The following is a 23,858-nucleotide window of genomic DNA, read 5'->3' as shown; positions in this document are numbered from 1 at the left end:
TGGTGGAGCTATGCTCTTTTAGCTTTATTTTTTTGGGGGGGGAGATCTGGAAAACTCTATTTCTCCTTCCATATTGAATGAGACCTTTGATGAGTAGAGTAACTTTGGTTGCATGTTCTGGCTTTTCATTATTTAGAATATTTCATGTCAGTTGCTTCTGGCTTGTAGTATTTCTGTTGAGAAATCAGCTGCTGGCCTCATCAGAGCTCCTTTGTATGTTACTCGGTGCTTCTCCCTTATTGCCTTTAAGATTCTCTCTTTGTCTTTAAACTTTACCATTTTATTTGTGATGTGTCTTGGAGTGGTCTTTGTGTTCATACTTATTAGGACATTCTATTCTTCTTGAACTTGTGTGACTTTTACCATCACCAAGTTAGGGAAGTTTCCTGTCATTACTTTTTCAAACAGGTTTTCTATCCCTTGATACCCCTCATTTTCCCCTTCTAGTACCCCTATGATATGAACATTATTACATTTCATTTTGTTTTGTAACTCCCTTAAACTATCTTCATTCTTTTTAAGTCTTTTTTTTTTAAATTTTGTTGTATTGTCTGGATATTTTCCCTACCTTGTTCTCCAACTCACTGATTCAACTAGATGGCTTCATCTAGATGGCTTTTTATCCTTCTTGTGAATATTTAATTTCAGATATTGTAGTCTTCATTTCCTCCTATTTTGAGTCAGGGTCAGACAGCTAAAGAGTTATAAAACTTGAGGAACAAACTCACTTCTTGCTGGTACCCTTATCATTTAATTGAGAGCTTCTAAACCAAGCAGGTTTCACAGGATTTTACATATTCTTTCTTAGGCCTGATCACTTGGGGAACCCGCCCTTTCCAGCACAGGGCTGCACCATGCTATGTCATTGTTTCAGGCTTAAATCAGGCAGGGGAAGTAAGGCAATCAAGAGATTAGGAGTCTTCTCGCAGACAGTATGAGGACTCAGGTTTTGTCAAAGCCAAGGGTCAAGGATCCATCACCCCCTTTTGCTGTAGCCCCCCAAGTCCTCCCTTGGGGGCCTCCCACATGATCATGCCTGTCTTAGGTCATTCCCCATTTGGGGAATCTTACTCGTCATTGGCTAACTAACCAAGCATTGGGAGTCAGTTATAGATGAAGTAAAAGGAGCAGAAGCAACACTCCTGCCAGAGAGATAAGCTTTGTCTCCTTACTGGCTTATGGTCCAAGGTTGTTCCCTCAGCCTTAGCCCTGGGTGTGTGTGTGTGTGGGGTGGGGTGGGGTCATAGCTTCTGAAACCAGGCAGGGCTGTTCCCAACAGTAATATCTGAGATTTTCTTGCCTATGCTCTCCTCTAGGATTTTTGTGGTGTCATGGCTTATAATAAGTCTTATCCACCTTGAATTTGTTTTTGTGTATGGTGCAGTTGGTGATTGAGCTTCTTTTTTTTTTTTTTTTACATATAGCTGTCAAGTTCTCCCAACACTGTTTGTTGAAGAGGTTATTTTTACTCCATTTTATGTTCTTCACCCTTTGTTGAACATTAATTGACCACAGAGACTTGGGTTTATTTCTGGGCTCTATAATCTGTTCTATTGGTCTATGTATCTGCTCTTATGCCAGTATCAGGCTGTTTCAATTACAGTAGCCTTGTAATGCAGTTTGATATCAAGTATTGTGATTTCCTCTACTTTGTTCTAATGGGGAGAAAAGTGGAAAGGGTTTTAAGGAATATCTATAAAAGACACATGTACAAGACCAAGGGGGTTAGGATTAAGGGTGGGAAGTGGAAATGGCTGGGGTGGAGGGAAGTGGTGGGGGAAAATGGAGACGACTGTAGTTGAACAACCATAAAAAATAAGGAAAAAAGTATATCATAAGAAAGGTAAAATAAATACAAGATGACTGAAGGAAAGAAAAATGACTTGGATTGGGTAAAGTAAGAAGAAATGATAAGAGAAGGGAAAAGTAAAAAGGCAAAGAAAAAGAAAAATAATATCTAAAATGTAAATAGAAAGGGGAGGAACAAAGCAGAATGGAGCAAGAAACAGGATGAGTAAAATATGAGGTTTGAAATAACGTTAATAAAAAGGAAGAGTGAGAAAAAACAGGAAAAAAATTGAAGAAAAAGAACAGCCACAGCAACATCAATGACAAATGAACAATGATCAAAAAAAGGTGGAAAGAAAATAAGAATATAAGATAAAAAATGATTTCTGAATGTTGAATTTGTGTCCTGACACTTTGCCAATTTCATGTATTAGGTAGAGCAGTTTTTTGGTGCAATCAATAGGGTTTTCATTTTAGTTTTTTACTAAATACTTTTTATTTTTGTTGTTGTTCAAGTACAGTTTTCTTCCTTTTGCCCCCCCCCCCCGCAACCCTCCCACCGCCCCAGGCTTCCCAGCCTCCCTCCCCTGTTTCCATCCCCACTTGTTTTTGTCCATGTGTCCTTTATAGTTTTTCCTGTAAACCCTTCACTCTTTCCCCTCATTATCCCCTCCCCTGACTCCATCCTGCTTATGGTCATCTTGTTCCCAATTTAAACGTCTTTGGCTATGCTTTGCTTGCTTGTTTATTTTGTTGATTAGGTTCCACTTGTAGGTGACACCACATACTATTTGTCTTTTGGCCTGGCTTCTGTCTTTAAGCATAATGCTCTCCAGTTTCATCCATGTTGTTGCAAAGGGTAGGAGCTCCTTCTTTTTTTTTTTTTTTTTTTGCCGCATAGAATTTCATTGGGTAAATGTACCATAGTTTTTTTAATCCATTCATTTACTAATGGGCACTTAGGTTGTTTCCAGCACCTGGCTATTGTAAATTGTGCTGCTATGAACATTGGGGCGCATAGGTTCTTTGGGATTGGTGTTTCAGGGTTCTTAGGATATAATCCTAGCAGTGGAATTGCCAGGTCAAAAGGCAGTTTTATTTTTAGTTTTCTGAGGAAATTCCATACTGTTTTCCGCAGTGGTTGCCCCAGTCTGCATTCCCACCAACAGTGCACTAGGGTCCCTTTTTTGCTACAACCTTTCCAGCACTTGTTGTTTATGGATTTGTTTATGATTGTCATTCTCATCGGTGTGAAATGGTATCACATTGTGGTTTTAATTTGCAACTCTCTAATGGTTAGCAATACTGAACGTCTTTTCATGTGGCTCTAGGCCCTTTGTATATCCTTTTAATTTCCATGGGGCCCTTAGTTATGTTCCCTCTTTCATTTCTGAAATTAGTAAATTATATTTCTCTCTTTTTCATTTCTTAACTTGGCTAGAGGGTTTTTATTATATTGACATTTCAAAGAACCGGCTTTTGTTTTCCATAAATTTCTGTAAGTATTTTATGTTTTTACTTTTATTGAGGTCTACTTCAATTCCTATTATTTTCTTACATCATTTTAAACTTTATTTGTATGTAATTTGACTTTTCTCTTTCTGGTTGCTGCTATGTATTTCTTATTATTACCGTTTATTATTTTAATCTGATTATGATGTGCTTTGGTGTAGTTTCACATTTTTCTACTTGATTTCCATTTTTTCTTTAAATTTTTGGGATTACATTTTTTAATCAAATTTTTAAATTTGTGTTTTATCCCCTGACTTCTTCACCTGTCCTTAATCCAATTACACATATGTGAGGCCGGTTGCTATTGTTCTAAACAGCACTTCTGCTTTGTTCTGATATTTCCAGTTCTTTTTCTTGATGTATTCTATTTTGACTCATTTGTTTTGCTATGACTTCTAGTTCATTGATCATTAATTTTGCATTAATTAATGTATTGCTACTCTCATCCAATATTTTTCATTCCAAATAGTTTAGATTTTATCTATAAAAGTTCCAATTTTTTTTATATTGTCAATTTCTCCCCTTATCATGATTTCTTTCTTCTACCTTTCTAGGCATATGGAATATACTTTTAATAGCCATTCAACCAATCTATCATTATGTGTTACTCTGGGTCAGTGTCCATTGGTTGATTTCTTGCCTCGTGTTTATTTGTTTTTCTTTGCATGTCCACCCATGTTTAGTTAAATGCTATTTAGTGCTGAACTTTTTTGTATTTAAATATTTGAGAACTTTGTTTTTGGTCTTGGTTTTGATACATGAAATCAACTCAATTATTTTAAGGATTGTTTCTGAGTGTTTTAGGTGAATATGAAATAGCCTATCATCTGAACTAATTTGTTCTCATTGCTAAGGCAACAATGAGCAGCAATGAGCTGTCTACTTGACAGCTCATATATCACATAACTTTCTATCATGACTATGCAAATGTGAACTCTTTCTGGTTTTACATGTGCTCTAGGGATTGCTCTGTTTACTCCCCCCACCCTGCACCCCCCAAAAAAAAACACCTATACATTTGTTTGGGGAGAAAAGGTCAAATCTTATTAGGAACTTTTAATCTGGGTAGGACTAGAGATACCGATCTGACTAATTTCTGGGAGTTCAAAACTGCGCAGGTAATGAGATCCTGAACACAAGGCATTACATGAACATTTGATGAGGGGCTACATTATGATTAGTCATATAATTTTTCATTCAGAATGTGCTGTCTTTATATCAGAGAAGTAATGCTAAGAAAAATAAAGGCAGAACTTAGCAACAGCTTCCCAGGACAGGCATGGACATGATGGTGGCCTCAGAAAAGGGGATCATGACTTATTTCCAGCTAAGTTGCAGAATGAGACTTGCGCCTGACTGGTGAGTGAGTGGAATGAGTGAAGTGAATGGGGGTGGAATCTGACTCCATGAGTCTTTTCCCATCCAAAATGGGACTCCACAGGCCATTCTCTGGACTCCTGTACTGGGCAGACTCAGCAAATCTGTAAAGTAAGGGGATCCTGCCCCAGTTCCCTAGCCCTGCCCCACATTCCACATGTCTAATACATGACCAATCTGCTAGACACAACCTCACCCACACCCAACCCCTACTTGTAGAGGGACACATGGCAAATATATATACTGAAAGCCAACTGGAATGGGACACATCTAAGTGTTGCTGAGTTGGAATTATCTTATAAGTGCCCTAGGTGATCAGTCCTCACTCACAGCAGCCAGGCTGAGGCATCTGTATTTAGGTGAGTCAGGTTACCCTAAGGCAGAACATGATCCTGATGATACCCAGCAGAGAAGGAGGCTAGAGCCACAAAAGAGGTGGCCCCACAACTCAGGTACTTCCATCAGTCCATCCAGGATCTTTACACTGAGGAGTGGAGGGAAGCCCAGCCTACAGTCCGCAGTTGTTCACAGCCATGAGATCACTGATCAGCAGGAATGGGTAGGTCAGCATGCTTACTGCAGTCCCTATCACAAATCTGGGGTACCTGTGTATGGCCAGGGCCTGGCTGAACTGGGACTTTGATTCTGGTCATTTCCCAGCCCCACTGAGGTGTCATTCCTGTTGTAATACACCAATGCTGTAATACATTTCTGCTGTAGACATTAATGAAATGGACCAGCACATTATAGCCTCAAAAGAAAAACACATATCTCAAGAGGTAAAGAATTAAGCCAAAAAAAAAAAGAATCTCAGATGTCTCCCCTCTTTGAAAATCTTCCTACCAGAGCTCAGCAAACCTGTACTTGGCTTCTTGTCCCACAAATTGGACCATGCAGTTCACTGAGATGACATGCAAGGGTAAGCCAGCATGAGTGACACACACTGTATTATCATCCAGTAGATCTCCTTCACCACTTTCCTCAGAGAAGACTTCATTTCATTCTTTTTGGAATCCTACTGGATCTCATCTAGAGGAAAAACTTTCTTTATGCTGCCACAGGTCACAGTAAAGAAGTCATTGGATATTAGTCAGGGACTCAGGCCTGAAGCAGTCCTACTTTATTGACTTACCAATGCACTTTACACAGGTTAAGAAGCTCAGCAGATAGAGGTCCTACCTCCCCAGCACATTGGTCCAAATTGTGGTGGGCATCAGCTCATGACCCACTTGGATGGGCAGTTTCATGTAGAGCAGTGGGCGGCTGACCATGATCATAACCATGCCCAGGGCCAGGAAAAGAGCTTTGGTGGTCTGGCTGCTCATCCTGAGGGTGGCCTGCACACTTCTGCTCTGGCTGTGCCAATTTCAAGCCAAGGGCCTCTTATTTTTGCTTGCTGATGGCTTTATCTCTGGCCTGGGTAATTTTCCTACATGCATCTGTAAATAGTACTGAACCAAAAATTCAAGGTATGAAGTCTGAGAAAAAGGACACCTGCTAAGAAGGGCTCCCTGTGTCCAAATATAAGGAGAGAGAGAGAGGGAGGAAGGAAGGGAGGGAAGGAGGGAGAAAGAGAGAAGGAGAGAGAGAGAGATGAAGAAGAAGAAGAAGAAAGAAGAAGAAGAAGAAGAAGAAGAAGAAGAAGAAGAAGAAGAAGAAGAAGAAGAAGAAGAAGAAGAAGAAGAAGAGGAGGAGGAGGAGGAGGAAGGAAGGAAGGAAGGAGAAGAAGAAGAAGAAAGGAAGGAAGGAAGAAGGAAGGAAGGAGAGAAAGAAGAAAGAATCATAGCAGCCATTTCTACACAGGTGCTTCTCACAAAAACTTCACTTCAGGGAGAAGCCTGCATTGAACTACCTTCTTCTACACTGAACTGTCTGTCCACACTGTATTTCTGCTATCTGAGCCAGCTCTTATAAAGGAGTTCCTAGAATTTTATTTCAACCAATAAGGTTGAGGTTTTCTCCATTGAGTCAGAGCTGCTCATCTCCAACCAACTACAGTGGCTCTATTCTAACAAATTAAGAGAGTGCCTTTTGAGCCAATCAAACTATGAGGATTTAGAGTCTTCACTTTCATGATGACAGATAAATCAGGGACTAGGGGTGGGGAGGTCTGATCATATAAGCCAGCTCCCTGCTGACTCTGGGAGTGCAATTTCCCCTTCCATGAAAGCATCTCTCTGGCTGAACTGAAACACTGAAAATATCTCACTGTAGCAGAGTGGAGCAGACCAGAGTGGGGCAGAGCAGAATGGCACTGAGCAGACTGGAGCAGAGAAGAACAGATCACATCAGTGCAGCATAAGCCAGAGAGTTGCTAAGAAGACCATTGAGCAGCACAGAAGATCTGGCTAGCAGGAGAGGGGCCTGGTCCCAGGGTCTACTTGTCCTAGGGCTCCCTCAAAACTGCTGTTTCCACAGCCATGCTGTATCACAATTTACCTGTTTTGCACTGAATAAGTTTTTATTCCTTACAGCACCTCACATTGGGGATTTCTATTGGCATTTAATTTGTGCCAATGACCATTGGTTGCTGAAGGGGACCCCTCTTCAGATCTCACTACTTTTTATTTTATGTATCTTACCTCATCACTACTCTACCCTATAAATTCTTTCTGCCTTAGTCTCCCTAAATTCTGAGATCTGTATCCTCCAATTAGTGAGACTGCTAGATTATTTTTACTTCAGTTAAAAAAATATTGTATTTTTTATTACCATTTACCCTATACCCCATACCCACAACAATCACCACACTGTTGTCCAAGTCCATGAGTCCTTTTTCCTTTTTGCTTGATTGCTCTATCCCCTAACTTCCCCCTTCCATAGCTGTCACTTTTCTGTTCATCCACGAATCTGTCTCTACTTTTCTTGTTCAGTTTGTTCATTAGATTCTACATATGAGTGAAATCATATTATATTTATCTTTCTCTGACTGGCTTATTTCATTTAGCATGTTCTCCATGTTCATCTATTACATCAAAAAGGATAATTTTCTTCCTTTTTATGGCTGAGAAGTATTCCATTGTGTAAATATGCCATAGTTGTTTTATCTATTCATCTACTGATGGACACTTGGGCTGCTTTCATAACTCGGTGATTATAAATAATGCTGTAATGAACATAGGGGTGCTTATGTGTTTTTCTAACTACTGATTTAGGTTCCTTCAGATATATTCCCAGAAATGGGATCTCTGAGATAAAAAGCAGACCATTTTTAATCTTTTGAGGTATCTCCATAATGCTTTCCACAGTGGCTGCACCAATTTATATTCCCACCAACATTGTACAAGAGTTCCCCTTTCTCTACATCCTTACCAGCACTTTTTGTCAATTTATTGATGGTAGCCATTCTGACAGGTGTGAGGTGATATCTCATTGTAATTATAATTTGCATAACTCTAATGATTAGTGACATTGAGAATCTTTTCATATGTGTATTGGCCATATGCATGTCCTCTTTGGAGAAGTGTCTATTGAGGTCCTTTGCTCATTTTTAATTGGATTTTTTTTGGCATTGAGTTTTATAAGTTCTTTATAAATTTTGGGTATTATTCCCTTATCAGATGTATCAGAGAATATGTTCTCCCATTTTGTGAGTTATCTTTTTGTTTTGTTGGTGGTTTCCTTTGTTGTGTAAAAACTTTTTAGTTTTGTGTAATCCAATTTGTTTATTTTTTCTTTCATTTTGCTTGCCTGGGGACAAATTTCAGATAAAATATTGCTATGAGGAATGTCCAACATTTTACTGCTTATGTTTTCTTCTACAATTTTTATGGTTTCAGGTCTAATATTTAAGTCTTTAGTCCATTTTGAATTTATTCTTATATGTGGTGTAAGAAGATGGACTAGTTTCATTTTTCTTCACATATCTGTCCAATTTTCCCAACATCATTTATTGAATAAGCTATTTTTAGCCCACTCTATGTGCTTGCTTCCTCTGTTGAATATTGACTATTAAGGTGTGGGTTTCTTTCTGGGCCCTCTATTCTGTTGTATTGATTTATATGTGTTTCCTCCCCCACCCAGTAAACCTCCTAGTTTCTTCACCAATACCTGGCAACTATTCAGGCAGTTAGCTAGGGGTATTTCTACAACTCACCTCATTTATTTCCCTTTTTTATGAATTGTTGTCCTGTAGTGCCTATTTTCCAATGTTTGAAAACTCTTGTCTAGATTTTTTGCCTAGTTTTCTAGTTAGTTAAGATAAGAAAGTAAATTATGGTCCTATTATTCCATCAAGGCCTAAAGTGAAATGCCATCATAGAGCAATGTAATGTACATTCTTCTGTTCTTCCAGACTTCCAGTGTTCTATGTGTAAGAACATATATTGGAATAAATTATTTCACATTTGATAATATTGTACAGATTTTCATTATTTACCCCTTAACTTAATGTATTATAGACATTTTTACATGTTATTACCTGTTCTTACAAAACTTTTTCTTTTGTGACCCTCTCTTCTTCTAGCTGTGACTTGGATTCTCTGGAATATATAGGGATATGTATATTTTATTAATCTTACTCTTTCTTTCATTTTTTCCCTCAAATTTATCTTTCCTGTTTCACAACTTCTATTCTTGTTACATCAAAGGATATCGATTTTGTCAGGGATTTCTGTTAGCCAACACGATGAATATTATTATGCTAAAGATCAGGATATCAACAGTGCCCTATATTTTGTAACCCAATTCTTTATCAAAATAACTAAATTTTAGCCCTAGAACAAGAAGGTAGGTAGTACTTTACTCACATGAAATTTGAGTAGATTGAGATGCAATAAACTTAAATTGAAGGGAACTGGAGTGAGAGTGTGGTCTATTGTAGTCTGAATCTTCTTTCATTTGAATTCCACTTCTGCTTACTAGCTTTGCAATGTTCTGAAAGTTACTTAACTACTTTGTGCTTTAATTACTTGATCTATAACATGGGGCTAAAAATAATATTTACTTCATAAGATTATCAAAATAAAAAAAAACTTTTAAAATTTAAAAATTAAAAATAAAAGTGTTGGTCACTTCACACATATAAAATCATTATATCAGTGCTTAGAACTTAAATTGTCAATAAATCTTTGCTATTAAGTGACACTTCCAGGGTCAACCATGGAGTAAACATCAATTTAAGTTTAATTTTAGCTAACTCTTCTCACTGGAAGTATGCAGTTTTTCCTTTTATAAGATTGTATGATGCCTATAAATCATGTTAAATCATGATAATTAAAAACATTGATGATTTTTTCCATTTCCTTCTTGATTGCTAAGGTATAAATCATGATAATTAAAATAAATCATGATAATTAAAAACCTCAATGAATTTTTTTCTATTTCCTTCTTTGTTGCTAAACTCATAAATTCAATTTGAGCTTCATGTCAGGCTGCATGAGTCTGAATTGTCCTCTGATGCTAGTTTCCCTTGCATACCACTTTATAAAATTTTGTGAAGTGATTTGTACTTGTCTTTGGGACATCAAGCATTCCTTTCAATGCTTGAGAGTTTGATATCAAATGTATTCCCTTGCTCTCACTATAGTTGAGAAACTTACTATATATCACTAGAAATTTAAATTCCACTTTTCCTTTTAGAAATTAATGTTCAGTGTATGGGATAGTCTATATAGGAGAAATAATATCAAGACAGTCAGAATGGATTTGAGTATTATAAGCATCTTTGAGTTTTTGTGATACTCCTTTTTAAAAAAATTAAGCTAGATAAATACAACTATATATTATGTATTATATGTCTAGAGAAAATCATATTAGTTAAACCATAAGTTTCACTTTTATTTGACCTAAGATTTATTTCAGTGGTGTTCTTGAATTGGACTGGTTTAGAATACTAATTATTTCAATGAACAGTGTTGCTTGAGAACTGATGTTGGCTTAGTTTTTGGCTGTTGATATATTTAGAAACTGGATTCACTTATTTTCATTTTATTTAAATTAAGAAAAAGGAGATCAAACCCTTGTCCTACATATCATTTGCAAATATATTTCCCTATATTCTTTGTTCTCTTTTCATTCTGGTGATGTTTTCTTTAGCCATGCAGAAGCTTTTTATTTTGATGAGATACCATTTGTTTACTCTTTCCTTTATGTCCCTTGCTCTAGAGGACATATCATTGAAAATATTACTGTGTGGAATATCTGAGATTTTCCTCCCTATGTTCTCTTCTAGGATTTTTATGATGCCATGACTTATAAACTCAAGATGGATAAGTCTTTTATCCATCTTGAGTTTATTTTTGTATATAGTGTAATTTTGTGGTTGGGTTTCATTTTTGTGCATGTAGCTATCTAGATATCCTATCAGAAAGAAACAAGGAGCTCCTACCCTTCACAATGGAATGGATGGATCCAAAGATCATTTTGCTAAGTGAAATAAGTCAGGCAGTGAAAGAAAAATGCCATAGGATCTCACCTATAAGTGGAACCTAGTCAACAAAACAAACAAACAAAGTATAACCAGAGATATTGAAATTAAGAACAGACTGACAGTAACCAGAGGGGAAGTGGAAGGGGATAATGGGGGGAAAGGGGGTAGGGTTTTCAGGAACATGTATAAAGGATACATGAACAAAGCCAAAGGATCAAGGATGGGAGGTGGGGATGGCTGAGGTGGGGGGAAAATGGAGACAACTGTATTTGAACAACAATAAAAAGAGAAAATAAATAAATGGGACAACAGCAGTAGCATAATCAATAAAATTTTTTAAAAAAGGAGATCAATATCTTCCACATTGAAGAAATAGAATGTGGACCTCATAGTCTATACCCATTATCTCTTCCTTGATTTCATGATATGTTTTCTCTTCTGTGAGAGTTTGAAAATAATTTTTGATTGTGCAAAATGCCACTTTGCTAATTTCATGGTGACAGAATGTTATCAATACTATCTCTTTTGAAAACAACAGAAGAGAGATGCTTCTCTTTTACTTTTATTCCAGAATAGGCTCTTAATTTGTTAGCATGAGCAGCTCTGGGAGCTCTGTTTTCTTCTCTTTCCTAGATTAAGAGCTGTGTAAGGATGAACAGAAAGAAGAGAGCCATGGATTGCCTTTATCTGCTCTTCATCTGTCCTCTCTAGGCCAGTCTTATTTTCCTTAAAGATTGACATTATAATTTTTCTAGTTGTTGCCAATCACAACTCAGTAGTGATATGAAGAAGCTTTCCAACCCTCTCTAAGTTGTTAAAATGCAAAATGAATACTGCAAATATGCTGGAAATGCCCCCATGATGTTCAATGCCTTTGTTCACTCTCCTGATTAGTTTTCTTGGAAATGAGCATACTTGCTTGGTCTGATGTACAGCCCCAGGAATACAGCAAGAGCTATGGAATTATGCAACATTGCAACTAATCAAGTACATCTCCTACAGTAAGAAAGGGCTCATTAGCTTGGCCTTTGAAACCAGTATTATCTATCTGGCTTATTGTCAGTAAGGTCATCATAGCATTCTGAAGTTATTTCAAACCATCAAAGTAGAGATGTAACCTACAGTTTGAAAACTCATTTGAAAAAGTGACCATGGGTTGTTTGGTGAAAGCACTCTCTGAAGGCAAATCTGTAGAAAACGTGGGTTCAATACTCTATCTCAGGTTTCAAAAGTATATAATTCCTTTAAGATTTATTAATTTAAAGTCAAACATTTGCCCATGACTATTTTGTAACTACCAGTCTCTACTTCTCAATTCCTTTACCTTTTTCACCCAGTTCCCGACCCCTCCTTGCCAGTTGGGTACTAGAAATATAAGGGAGAACACTTTGTAAAGTATATGATTGTCTAACCACTATGCTACATATGCATAAAACTAATATAAAATAATACTGAATGTAAACTGTAATAAAATATTTTAATTTAATTTAATTTTTATTTTCCTTATTTTAAAAAATATTTTATTTATTTTTAGAGGGAGGAGGGAAGGAGAAAGAGAGGGAAAGAAACATCAGTGTGTGGTTGCCTCTTGTGTGCCCCCCACTGGGGACCTGACCTACAACCCAGGCATGTGTCCTGACTGGGAATCGAACCAGCAACACTTTGGTTTGTAGGCTGGCACTCAATAATCTGAGCCATACTGGCCAGGACTAATTTTATTATTATTTTCTAAGTCCAGTTGTCTCCATTTACCGCCCCCCCCCCAAACTCTCTTCAGCTTCACCCACCTCCACCTCTCACCTTCAATCCTACCCTTCTTTGGCTTTGTCCATGGGTGCTTTATACACATTCTTTGTAGACCCTTTCCATTTTTTTCCTCCACTATCCCCCTCCCCACTCACCTCTGGTTAATGCCAGTTTGTTTTATTTCAATGTCTCTGGTCATATTTTGCTTGCTTTGTTATGTTGATTGTGTTCCACTTAAATAAAAAATAAAAATAATAAAATCATACACCTGTGTAGAGAAATAGAACAAATCAGAAACCATTTACTAGAGATCATTATGTGTTAGGTGCCAGGCCCTCCTCAATATTTGGGGATATGTGAATATAAATAAGAGCTGGCCTATATTCTCATGAACTTGGTAGTATGACCCTTTAAAAGGAATAGATTAGTCAAGTAGGACTTCTTATGATTAACTGGGCACCAATTCATAATCAGAGTCTGGCAGCAATTGCTGACAGAGGCCTCTCAAACTGCATTTTAAGCAAAAACTACAGACTGTGCTGTTAAAGTTCCTGCAATGTGTTCCTTCTTTAAAGGAGTTCTTAAAATCATATTCAACCAATAAGACTAAGAGCTACCCCATTCAATTGTAGCTATGCAGTTATATCTTCATTGGCATATTTACTGACCATTTCAGAGAGGTTCCATAAGTGACCAATTCTGACCAATCAAGACAGTGCTATTTGGACCAAACTGTGTAGATTTGAATTTCTTACTTGCATAGAAAGAAACCAATCAATGACTAGGGCAGGCATTTTATATTCCTCTCCTTCTTGAGGAAGTACACTTGCAGTCACCTCTAGAGTATACATTTTCCTGGTTTGCAAACTGTCCACTTGAATAAAGTTTCTCTTTCTACAGCACCCCAGACTGGGGATTTCTGTTGACATTAGATAGGTGGCAACAACGACCTTTTCTTGACAGTGGTATGGTGAGAGAGAAAGGTATAGAGATAATTGAGTTCTTTCTTTTGTGAAGTGGAGCACCTGATCTGACATGCTCCTGGGACATTTGCTAAGCTATGGAACCTCACTGGGTGTTTTGAATATTCATCAGATCTTGGCCTGCATCTCTGTGAAATCAATGATAAGTAGGAGAGTTATTGGGTGGGCATAGCTCTGCTGAGTAATCTCTTCTGCTGTGCATGGGATTGCAGATATGACTCATTTGGGGATGTGAGTCAGGAAAAAATGTTACTTGCTTTTCTTTCTCTTGATCCAGATATTACATTTTGTTGTGGTCATGAAAAGCCCCCAACCCTTGACATGTTATCTGGTTCATAGAGGAGGTGTCCAAAGATTTTGTCTTTCATATTCTCAGAAGAATTATGTGGAAGAGTATGAAACTACCTTCTCTATAATACAGTTTTTTTGATGCACAAATTATTTGGAGTTAGGCATTATGTATCTTGTCAAAGTTTTAGTATTTTGTAAGGCAAAAATTCTAAATAGAGTTGGAAATATTTTTCTATCATGTGAAATTACTCAGGGTTTAATAAAAATGTGTTTTTCTCATGGCAAAATATGAAAACCTTTGCTCAATGAAAAATACATGCTTTTGCTCAGTGACAAAGCTGGCAAAATATCAAATTTGTCTGTGTCTTTGGACACAGGGAATTTTAGAGCATAGAAATTGATCACTGCCTGTGTTCCATTTTATTCTGGGGCTATAATGAGACCAAGAGCAGTACATATTTTATCAGGAACATAGAGACTCAGGAAGATAAGCACCCCAGAATTGCACATATATAAATCTGGTGTCAATTCTTACTGCACTTCCTTCCTTTTTTCCAACTTCATTATGTTTTAAAACTGTCAAGTTACTGATAGATTTATATAAACTTACATATACTGCCAGGAATTTCCCCTTTCAAGTTCAGAACCAACTGACAAGAACTGGGAATTAGGTTGAGTCAAGATGGCGGCTATACTCTAGGCAGTGAGTTTCTTGGCTTCTGTGAAGAGGAGGGAAACTCGAGGTTTGGTGGAGAAACAGAGCAAGCGGACCAGGTTACCGAATCACTTTTGAAAGCAGGACATCAAAAATTATTGCGATCATTGAAAAACCAGACGGTAAGGAGACTGCTTCAGGACAAAAGGGACCCAGGGATCAGCGCGGGGACTAGGGGTGTGCAGTCCCCAGGCCCGGTGCTCCCAGGTCTGCCTCAGGGCTCCCGGGAAAGGGGAGTCACTGCTCCCTCCCCTGAATACGGTGGTTGAGCAACTCCAGGGCAGAACTTGTTGCTTGAGGCCACAGATGGGCCAGTTGGACTGGGAAAAAATCACCCAGGAACTATGAACACCCACCCAGAGACCTGGGAGAAGTGAGGGCCTCCAGCCAGCATGACCAGGGGTGGCCTGGAAGAGCACCCACACCCCTAGCCTGGTGGGAGTGTGGATTGGTGGAAAACCCAGAGCTGGGAAGGACTCAGGAGTTCTCAGGTCTCGGAAGCCTGCAGTTCTGACCTGTGGAAGCGCTCACCCCGTTGGAAATCCTGACTCACGTGCTATAAACCCAGAAGGGTCGTGGCTCTTAGGGAGTTCCTAGAGCCTGAATTTCAAAAGTTTGGTGGAGGGGCGCGCCCTTTTACGATTCCCAGGGAGGGCACAGTGAATCTGTAAACGTCCCAAGTGCCTCCTGAGATCATAGAGCTGGAACCCTGCAGGAACCCCGGAGTCCAGAAGAACATGGCAGTGAGCTCTGGAGACCAAGTGTGCTTGGGAGTGCCCAGGGTTCCTGAGAGACTTGCTGAGATCTGGCTGGGAAGAGAGAGAAGCATTTCAAAGGTCCCTCAGCCAGCTGAAGCCAGCAAGATCAGAAAAACTTGTCTGGCCAGTTAGAAACCAACAAGAGGTTTTTCTGATTTTGTTTTGTTTGGTTTGGTTTGGTTTGGTTTTTGTGGCTGTTGTTGGTTGATGGATTTTATCTTGTGTTTTATGTGACATTTTATTTTTCAATTCTTATTATTTTTATATCTCGCAATCCCTTATGTTTCTCTTCCATTCATCCTAATATTATTCTTTCCACTCCAAATTTATCTCTCCTGCACTACATCTTCTGCTTTTCTTTCCTTTTTTTAAATCTTGCAAGTTACTGTATATTTGTATTATCTTTTTCTCACTTTTGTGACATTTTTTATTTTAATAATATTTTGGTATTCTTTTTCTTTCTGTATAATCTTCTTTGCTTGACTGGTTATACTGTCATTTGATAGGTTCCCCCTGGTATCTCAGTCACAAGGTGTTGATAAGTTACTATCCTTCATCTGTGTTCCATTAATACACCTCTCAAAGTTCTATACTCTTTATTCTTATTATCAAGATCTCATCAATTCTGCCACAAGACTGTCACTTTATTATTACTGTTAATAAGACCTAGTCCATACAATTGTAAATACTACTCAATACCTGGACCTTATCTCGCCCACTTTGCAATTTCTTGAACTATAGTATTGTGGGGGTTGTCTCTATTCTATCACACATTACTCCTATTTACTAATCTTTAATCAAACCCTACCTTAGAATCTGACCTCCAACAGCCTCACAGCTTTCTAGATCCAACTATCAGTCTTCTTGTCCCCAATAAGAGTCTTACCCTCTTTCCATCCTTTCTAAAACATGGACAGTGGGATGGAGGATCACGGTTAACACTATAAGGAGCCAAAGGACAACCCATCTCTTCTCTACTGGCTGCTAATGTAAATATCATAGTACACTATCTTGCTGTCTTAAACCATTTTGCCTTACTCCTCCAGCTGATCACAAAAAAAGACTAGGGGGGAGCTGTGAACATCAGGATACACGAAAGGAGATTGCACCACTGACACTCACAAGTATTCTACCACAAAAGTTCACACCATAATTACAGGGAACCAGAACATATCAATTTAAGAAACAGAGGCTAACAAGAAGAAACCCACGAACAATGAGAAAACAGAGAAACAACCCCCAATTGAAGGGAAACAAGGAAGCCTCAGGGAAAATTCTAAATGAAATAGAGCAACTCAACTATCAGATAGTGAGTTCAAAACAATGATTACCAGGAAGTTCAATGAACTCACAATGAGCTATCAGAAATTAGAGAGAAACTACAACAATCTCACTGCAAACTATATAAACATGAAAAAGGAAATAGAAACTCTCAACAAAGGCCAAGAGGAAATGAAGAATACAATTTCTGAACTGAAGAACAAAGTAGAAGGAATGAAAAGCAGGATCGATGAAGCAGAAGATCGGATTAGTGAGCTAGAGGACAAAGTAGAAAACAACATCCAGAAACAGCAAGAAAAGGAAAAGAGGCTCAGAAAGAATGAAGAGGGATTAAGAGAAATGCAAGATAATATGAAACGTAATAATATCCGTATAATAGGGATACCAGAAGGAGAAGAAGAAGAGCAAGGGATCAAAAACCTAGTTGAAAAAGTAATGAAGGAGAACTTCCCTAATTTGATGAGAGAAAAAGTCACACAAATTCAGGAAACAGAAAGAGTCCCAATCAAGAAGAACCCAAAGAGGCCCACCTCAGGACACATCTTAATTAAAATGGCAAAATTTCAAGACAAAGAGAGAATGTTAAAGGCAGCAAGGGAGAAACAGGAAGTAACATACAAGGGAGCCCCAGTAAGGCTAACAACTGACTTCTCAATGGAAACACTTCAAGTCAGAAGAGAATGGCAAGAAATACTCCAGGTAATGAGAACCAGAGGTCTGCAACCAAGGCTACTTTATCCAGTAAGACTCTCAATCAAGATAGAAGGCCAAATAAGAAGCTTCCCAGACAAAAGAAGTCTAAAAGAATACATGTCCAACAAACCAGCTCTGCAAGAGATTCTAAAGGGACTGCTTTAAGGAAGGGAAGGAAAAGAGAGAGAGAGAGAGGAACACATGTACATAAAAGACAATGAATAAGTACCTATCAATAATAACCTTAAACATAAATGGATTAAATGCTCCAATTAAAAGACATAGAATAGCTGAATGGATAAGAAAAAATGACCCACATATATGCTGTATACAAGAGACCCACCTCAGGATAAAAGACATACACAGGCTGAAAGTGAAGTGTTGGAAACAAATCTTCCAAGCAAATGGACAGGAAAAAAAAGCCGGCGTAGCAATACTCATATCTGACAAAATAGACTTCCAAAAAGGTCCATAAGGAGAGACCCAGAAGGTCATTTCTTAATACCCAAGGGAAGAATCCACCAAGAAGACATAAATATTGTAAATATATATGCACCCAACATAGGAGCACCCAAATATATAAAAAAAATCTTAGAGGACTTCAAGAAAGATATGGGCAGCAACACAACTATAGTGGGAGATTTTAACACCCCACTATCAAAAATGGACGGATCTTCAACACAAAATATCAACAAAGATATTGTGGCCTTGAACAATACCTTTGATGAAATGGGCTTTACTGATATATACAGAGCCCTCCATCCAAAAGAAGCTAAATATACATTCTTTTCAAATGTACATGAAACATTTTCAAATAGATGACATGATAAGACACAAAACAAGCCTCAAGAATTTCAAGAAAATTGAAATCATACCAAGCATTTTCTTGGACCACAAGGGACTGAAGCTAGAAACCAACCCCAAAGAAAAAAAACTCAAAACACTCAAAATCATGGAGATTAAATAGCATGCTATAAAACAATGAATGGGTCAAGAATAATATTAGGGAAGAAATCAAATGGTTTCTGGAAACAAATGAAAATGAACTCACAACAACCCAAAACTTATGGGACACAGCCAAGGCAGTCCTGAGAGGGAAATTCATAGCAATACTGGCCCACCTAAAAAAGTCAGAAACATTCCAAACTGACAACCTAACCCTATGTTTACAAAAACTCGAGGAACAACAACAAAGACAGCCTAGAGCAAGCAGAAGGAAGGAAATAACCAAGATCAGAGAAGAATTAAATGACATAGAGACTAAAAGCACAATTCTAAGGATCAATGAATCCAAGCGCTGGTTCTTCCAAAAGATAAACAAAATCAACAAGCCTTTAAGCAGACTCATCAAGAAAAAAAAGAGAGAAGACCCAAATAAACACAATCAGAAATGAACAAGGAGAGATTACAACAGATACCACAGAAATACTAAGGATTGTAAGAAATTACTACAAAGAACTGTATGCCAAGAAATTTGAAAACCTAGGTGAAATGGACAAATTTCTAGAAAAATATAATCTTCCAAAACTCAATGAAAAAGAAGCAGAAAGCCTGAACAGACCAATAACAACAAAAGAAATTGAAGCAGTAATCAAAAAACTCCCAGCACACAAAAGCCCTGGACCAGATGCTTTCACAGGAGAATTCTACACAGCATTTAAGAAGAGTTAACCCCTATCCTTCACAGACAATTCCAAAAAATCCAAAAAGATGGGAGTCTCCCAAACTCTTTTTATGAGGCCAACATCATCCTAATTCCAAAACCAGATAAAGACACAACAAAGAAAGAAAACTTCAGGCCAATATCACTGATGAACATTGACGCTAAAATCCTAAACAAAATACTGGCAAACTGCATCCAACAATACATTAAAAAGATCAATACACCATGACCAAGTGGGATTCATTCCAGGGATGCAAGGATGGTTCAATATTTGCAAACCAGTTAATGTAATACATCACATAAACAAAAGCAAAGACAAGAAACACATGATCATATCAATTGATGCAGAAAAAGCATTTGATAAGGTACAGACCCATTCATGATAAAAACACTCGGCAAAGTGGGAATAGAGGGAACATTCCTCAACATAATAAAGGTCATATATGAGAGACCTACAGCCAGCATCATACTCAATGGGCAAAAATTAAAATCTTTTGCACTAATATCAGGAACAAGACAAGGCTGTCCACTTTCACCATAGTACTTCTATTCAATATAGTATTGGAAGTTTTAGTGATAGTGATCAGACATGAAAAAGAAATAAAAGGCATCCAAATCAGAAAGGAGGAAACAAAACTGTCACTGTTTGCAGATGACATGATAGTATACATAGAAAATCCTATAGACTCCACCAAAAACCTGCTTGACCTAATAAATGAATTTGGCAAAACAGCGGGATACAAAGTCAATATCCAGAAAACAAAGGCATTTCTGTACACCAACAATGAAACAGCAGGAGCATAGATCAAGGAAAAAATCCCATTTGAAATAGCAAAAAGAAAAATAAAATATCTAGGAATAAAGCTAACCAAAGAGGTAAAAGACCTGTATTCAGAAAACTACATAACACTGAGGAAAGAAATCAAGGAAGACACAAACAAATGGAAACATATACCATGTTCATGGATTGGAAGATTTAATATCATCAAAATGTCTATACTACAGAAAGCAATTTACACATTCAATGCCAACCAATGCCATTAATTCCTATTAAAGTGCCAATGGCATATTTCACAGACATAGAACAAACACTTCAAAAATTTATATGGAATCATAAATGACCCTGAATAGCTGCTGCAATTTTGAGAAAGAAGAGTAAAGTAGGAGGGATCACAATACCTGACACTAAACTATACTACAAGGTCACTGTAATCAAAACAGCCTGGTACTGGCAGAAAAACAGGCACATAGACCAATGGAACAGAACAGAGAGTCCAGAAATAAACCCAAGTCTCTATGGTCAATTAGTATTTGACAAAGCAGTCAGCAACATAAAATTGAGTAAAAATAGCCTCTTCAACAAATGGTGCTGGGAGAACTGGACAGCCACGTTAAAAAAAATGAAACTTGAGCACTGACTTACACCATATACAAAAATAAATTCAAGGTGGATAAAAGACTTAAATATAAAATTTGACACCATTAAAGTTGTAGAGGAGAACATAGGTAGGAAAATCTCAGATATTTCCTGAAGAAACTTTTTTACTGACTTGTCTCCTAGAGCAAGGGACATAAAGCAAAGAATAAACAAGTGGGACCTCATCAAATTTAAAAGCTTCTGCACAGCTAAAGAAATCAGTATTAAAATGAAAAGAGAACCAACTGTATGGGAAAACATATTTGCCAATGATATCTCAGACAGGGGTTTAATCTCCAAAATATACAAAGAACTTACACGACTGTACTCTAATAAGACAAGGAATCCAATTAAAAAGTGGGCAAAGGACTTGAACAGACACTTCTCCAAGGAGGACATACAGATAACCCAAAGACACATGAAACAATGTTCAATATCGCTAGCTATCAGAGAGATGCAAATTAAAACCACAATGAGATACCACTTCACACCAGTCAGAATGGCCATCATAAACAAAGCAACAAACAACAAGTGTTGGAGAGGTTGTGGAGAAAAGGGATCCCTATTGCAGTGTTGGTGGGACTGCAGACTGGTACAACCACTCTGGAAAGCAGTATGGAACTTCCTCAGAAAACTAAAAATGGATCTGCCTTTTGACCCTGCAATTCCACTACTGGGATTCTATCCTAGAACACTAAACACCAATCCAAAAGAACCTATGCATCCCAATGTTCATAGCAGCACAATTTACAATAGCTAGATGCTGGAAGCAACCAAGATGCCCATCAGTAAATGAATGGATCAAAAAACTATGGTACTTTTATACAATGAAATTCTATGCAGCAGAAAGAAAAAAGGAGCTCCTACCCTTTGCAACAGCGTGGATGGAGCTGGAAAACATTATGCTAAGTGAAACAAGCCAGTCAGTGAAAGACAAATACCATATGATCTCACCTTTAACAGGAACCTAAACAACAAAACAAAGAAACAAGCAAAATATAACCAAAGACACTGAAATAGAGGACAGGCTGACAGTGACCACAGGGGAGAGAAGAGGGAATTTCAGGGGACATTCGGAAGGGTTCACGAGGAACAAACTTAAAGGACACATGGTCAAAAACTAGTGGGAGGGTGGTAATGGGAGGGAAGTGGGGAGGGGTGGTAGTGGGGGCTAGACTGGGAGTGAAAAGGAGCAAACTGTTTTTGAACAATGATAAAAATAAAATAAAAAGAATTGGGAATTGGATAAATAGAGACATAAAATCAGCTTTATTACTGATAAAGCCAGTTGGAGAATATACATTTTTATTTTGGGCAATAGAAAGCTTGGTTAAACATCCTACCTAACTATGTGGACTTATACTCTTGGTCACTGGTGACCCGTAGTCTCTCCAGGCTACCCCCTGAGGCTATCCTTAACAGCAAGGCAGAGAGAGTACCAGGATCATACCCTTTGTTTTGCTAGTGGGCTGACTTCCACCAGCGCAAGCAGAAAATGACATCAATTTCCTCTATTGGTTCATTGGTTAGAAAGTCTTTTATCCCTGATGTTGAATAAAGTGTGTGAGACAGGGAAGTGGGGCAGGAAGAACAAGTTCCACTGAAGTGCCTCTGCATTCAAAATGAAGGAGTGGGGAATACATGTTCTTCTTTTACAAGACATAGAATGGATTAATCCTTTGAACCACAATATGCAGTAATACAAGTGACTGGTTCAGAGATTCAGTTCTGCAGTTAATATGTTTTACCTCTGGTGGTGGACATTCCCTTTTTCCAAGACTATCTTGTTTGTGCCTTTTTGTCTGAAGTTGGGCTCCTTTTACTTTCAAATCTGTCCCAGTATAGATGATACATTATATGGTTCCCATAACTTCTGGGGATGAAGTGGTCAATAGATTGAATCTCCTTTTATAGCCTGACGGTAAACTCATACATGTGTTATTCTTGGAGTTTAAGATTGTCTTCCAGTATATTCATTTGATGGAATTTCATATTTGTGAGAACCGAAACTATTCATGAGTATGAACAATAATGACAGTGTCTGCAGCAATGTGAAACAACCACTTCCTAGGGGACTTTAGTGAAGACATTTCCAGACTGCAAATGTACTTCTGGGCCAGATGTTTTTCATTTCAGAGATGGTGATTCAAACAGAATTTCCTCTTTCCATGACCAGAACTGTGGCATTTATTGATAGGTTTTGTATTTTATGACAAAGGGATCAAGTCTCCACAGAGCAAGCCGTTCCTGGGGAAAGGAAAACATAAGAAACAAACTGAGTGGGGCATAGAGGTAAAATCTAAGAAGTCATCTTGGACAAGTGATATTTATAGTAGATTACAGAATATGAATGCAGCCACTCAGCATAAGAAGAAATGGTTATGTGACTAGAATCCAAGGAAAACTATTTCTTGCTCCCTCAGTTAAGCTATAAGAGAGCAAATTATTATCAGCAATACTGTTATGCTCACATAGGTTGCTCCTGATATCTAGAAGAAATTTTTTAAATGTCTATTAAATGTCTTGTGATTCAAAGTCAGGATTTGAGTATTTTTATGTTAATTGATGACCACTTGCTAAACTCTGTCAGGAACATTAAAAAAAATCAGGGCTCCAAACTAAAAGAAGTGCTAACTGGGTAGTTAGGCTACTACTCTTAGTAACCTCACTCCAATCTGCTGTGCTGATATATTATTCTTTCTCAGTATTTCAGAAATACTTTGGTTATTCGAAGTTTTATAAGTTTGAAGTGTTATAAAGAAGTAAGTTAAAAAATTATTTACCTCCCACACATTTCTTTAGTATATGTGACACTTAACTGGTTTAAGGATGTAAGAAGAAAATGTTCAGATATCAATAAGTTTATTAGCATATAATTACAAATCTTTAGCACTAGAAAGGCTCCTAAAGAAATTTATTCAAAACCTTAATTTTCCTGATGAAAGGATCAGAGAACCTCCAAAAGAGCAGTTATTATAGAAAGTGAGGATAAATGTGAAGAACAAGATGTGTAATATGGCATATTATATTTAGGAAATAGAAATTCAGTATGGTTAAAGCATGAAGTATGAGAGAGAGAGTGATGAGAGGTGAGGTGAATCAAAATAGGTATGTAGGAACTAAAAAATGGAATAAGGTCTTTTCTTGGTATCCATTTGAGATGGTTTCCAGGACTTGCAGACACCCAAATCCTCAAGTCTCCTATATATATGTGGTAGTGTTTGCATATAACCTATGCATACCCTCCTATGTACAGCAATTCTT

General features: G+C 37.7%; 1 pseudogene; it reads right to left on the bottom strand.

Moving 5' to 3' along the window:
- Window positions 1–5,046: 5,046 nt before the first annotated feature.
- Window positions 5,047–6,002, bottom strand: LOC123806705 (annotated as a pseudogene).
- Window positions 6,003–23,858: the final 17,856 nt, after the last annotated feature.

The sequence above is a fragment of the Phyllostomus hastatus genome, unplaced genomic scaffold, assembly GCF_019186645.2.
Source record: "Phyllostomus hastatus isolate PE091 unplaced genomic scaffold, TTU_PhHast_1.1 phas_scaffold_39, whole genome shotgun sequence".
In the NCBI taxonomy this organism is placed as follows: domain Eukaryota; kingdom Metazoa; phylum Chordata; class Mammalia; order Chiroptera; family Phyllostomidae; genus Phyllostomus; species Phyllostomus hastatus.
This window is presented reverse-complemented; position numbering and strand designations above follow the sequence as displayed.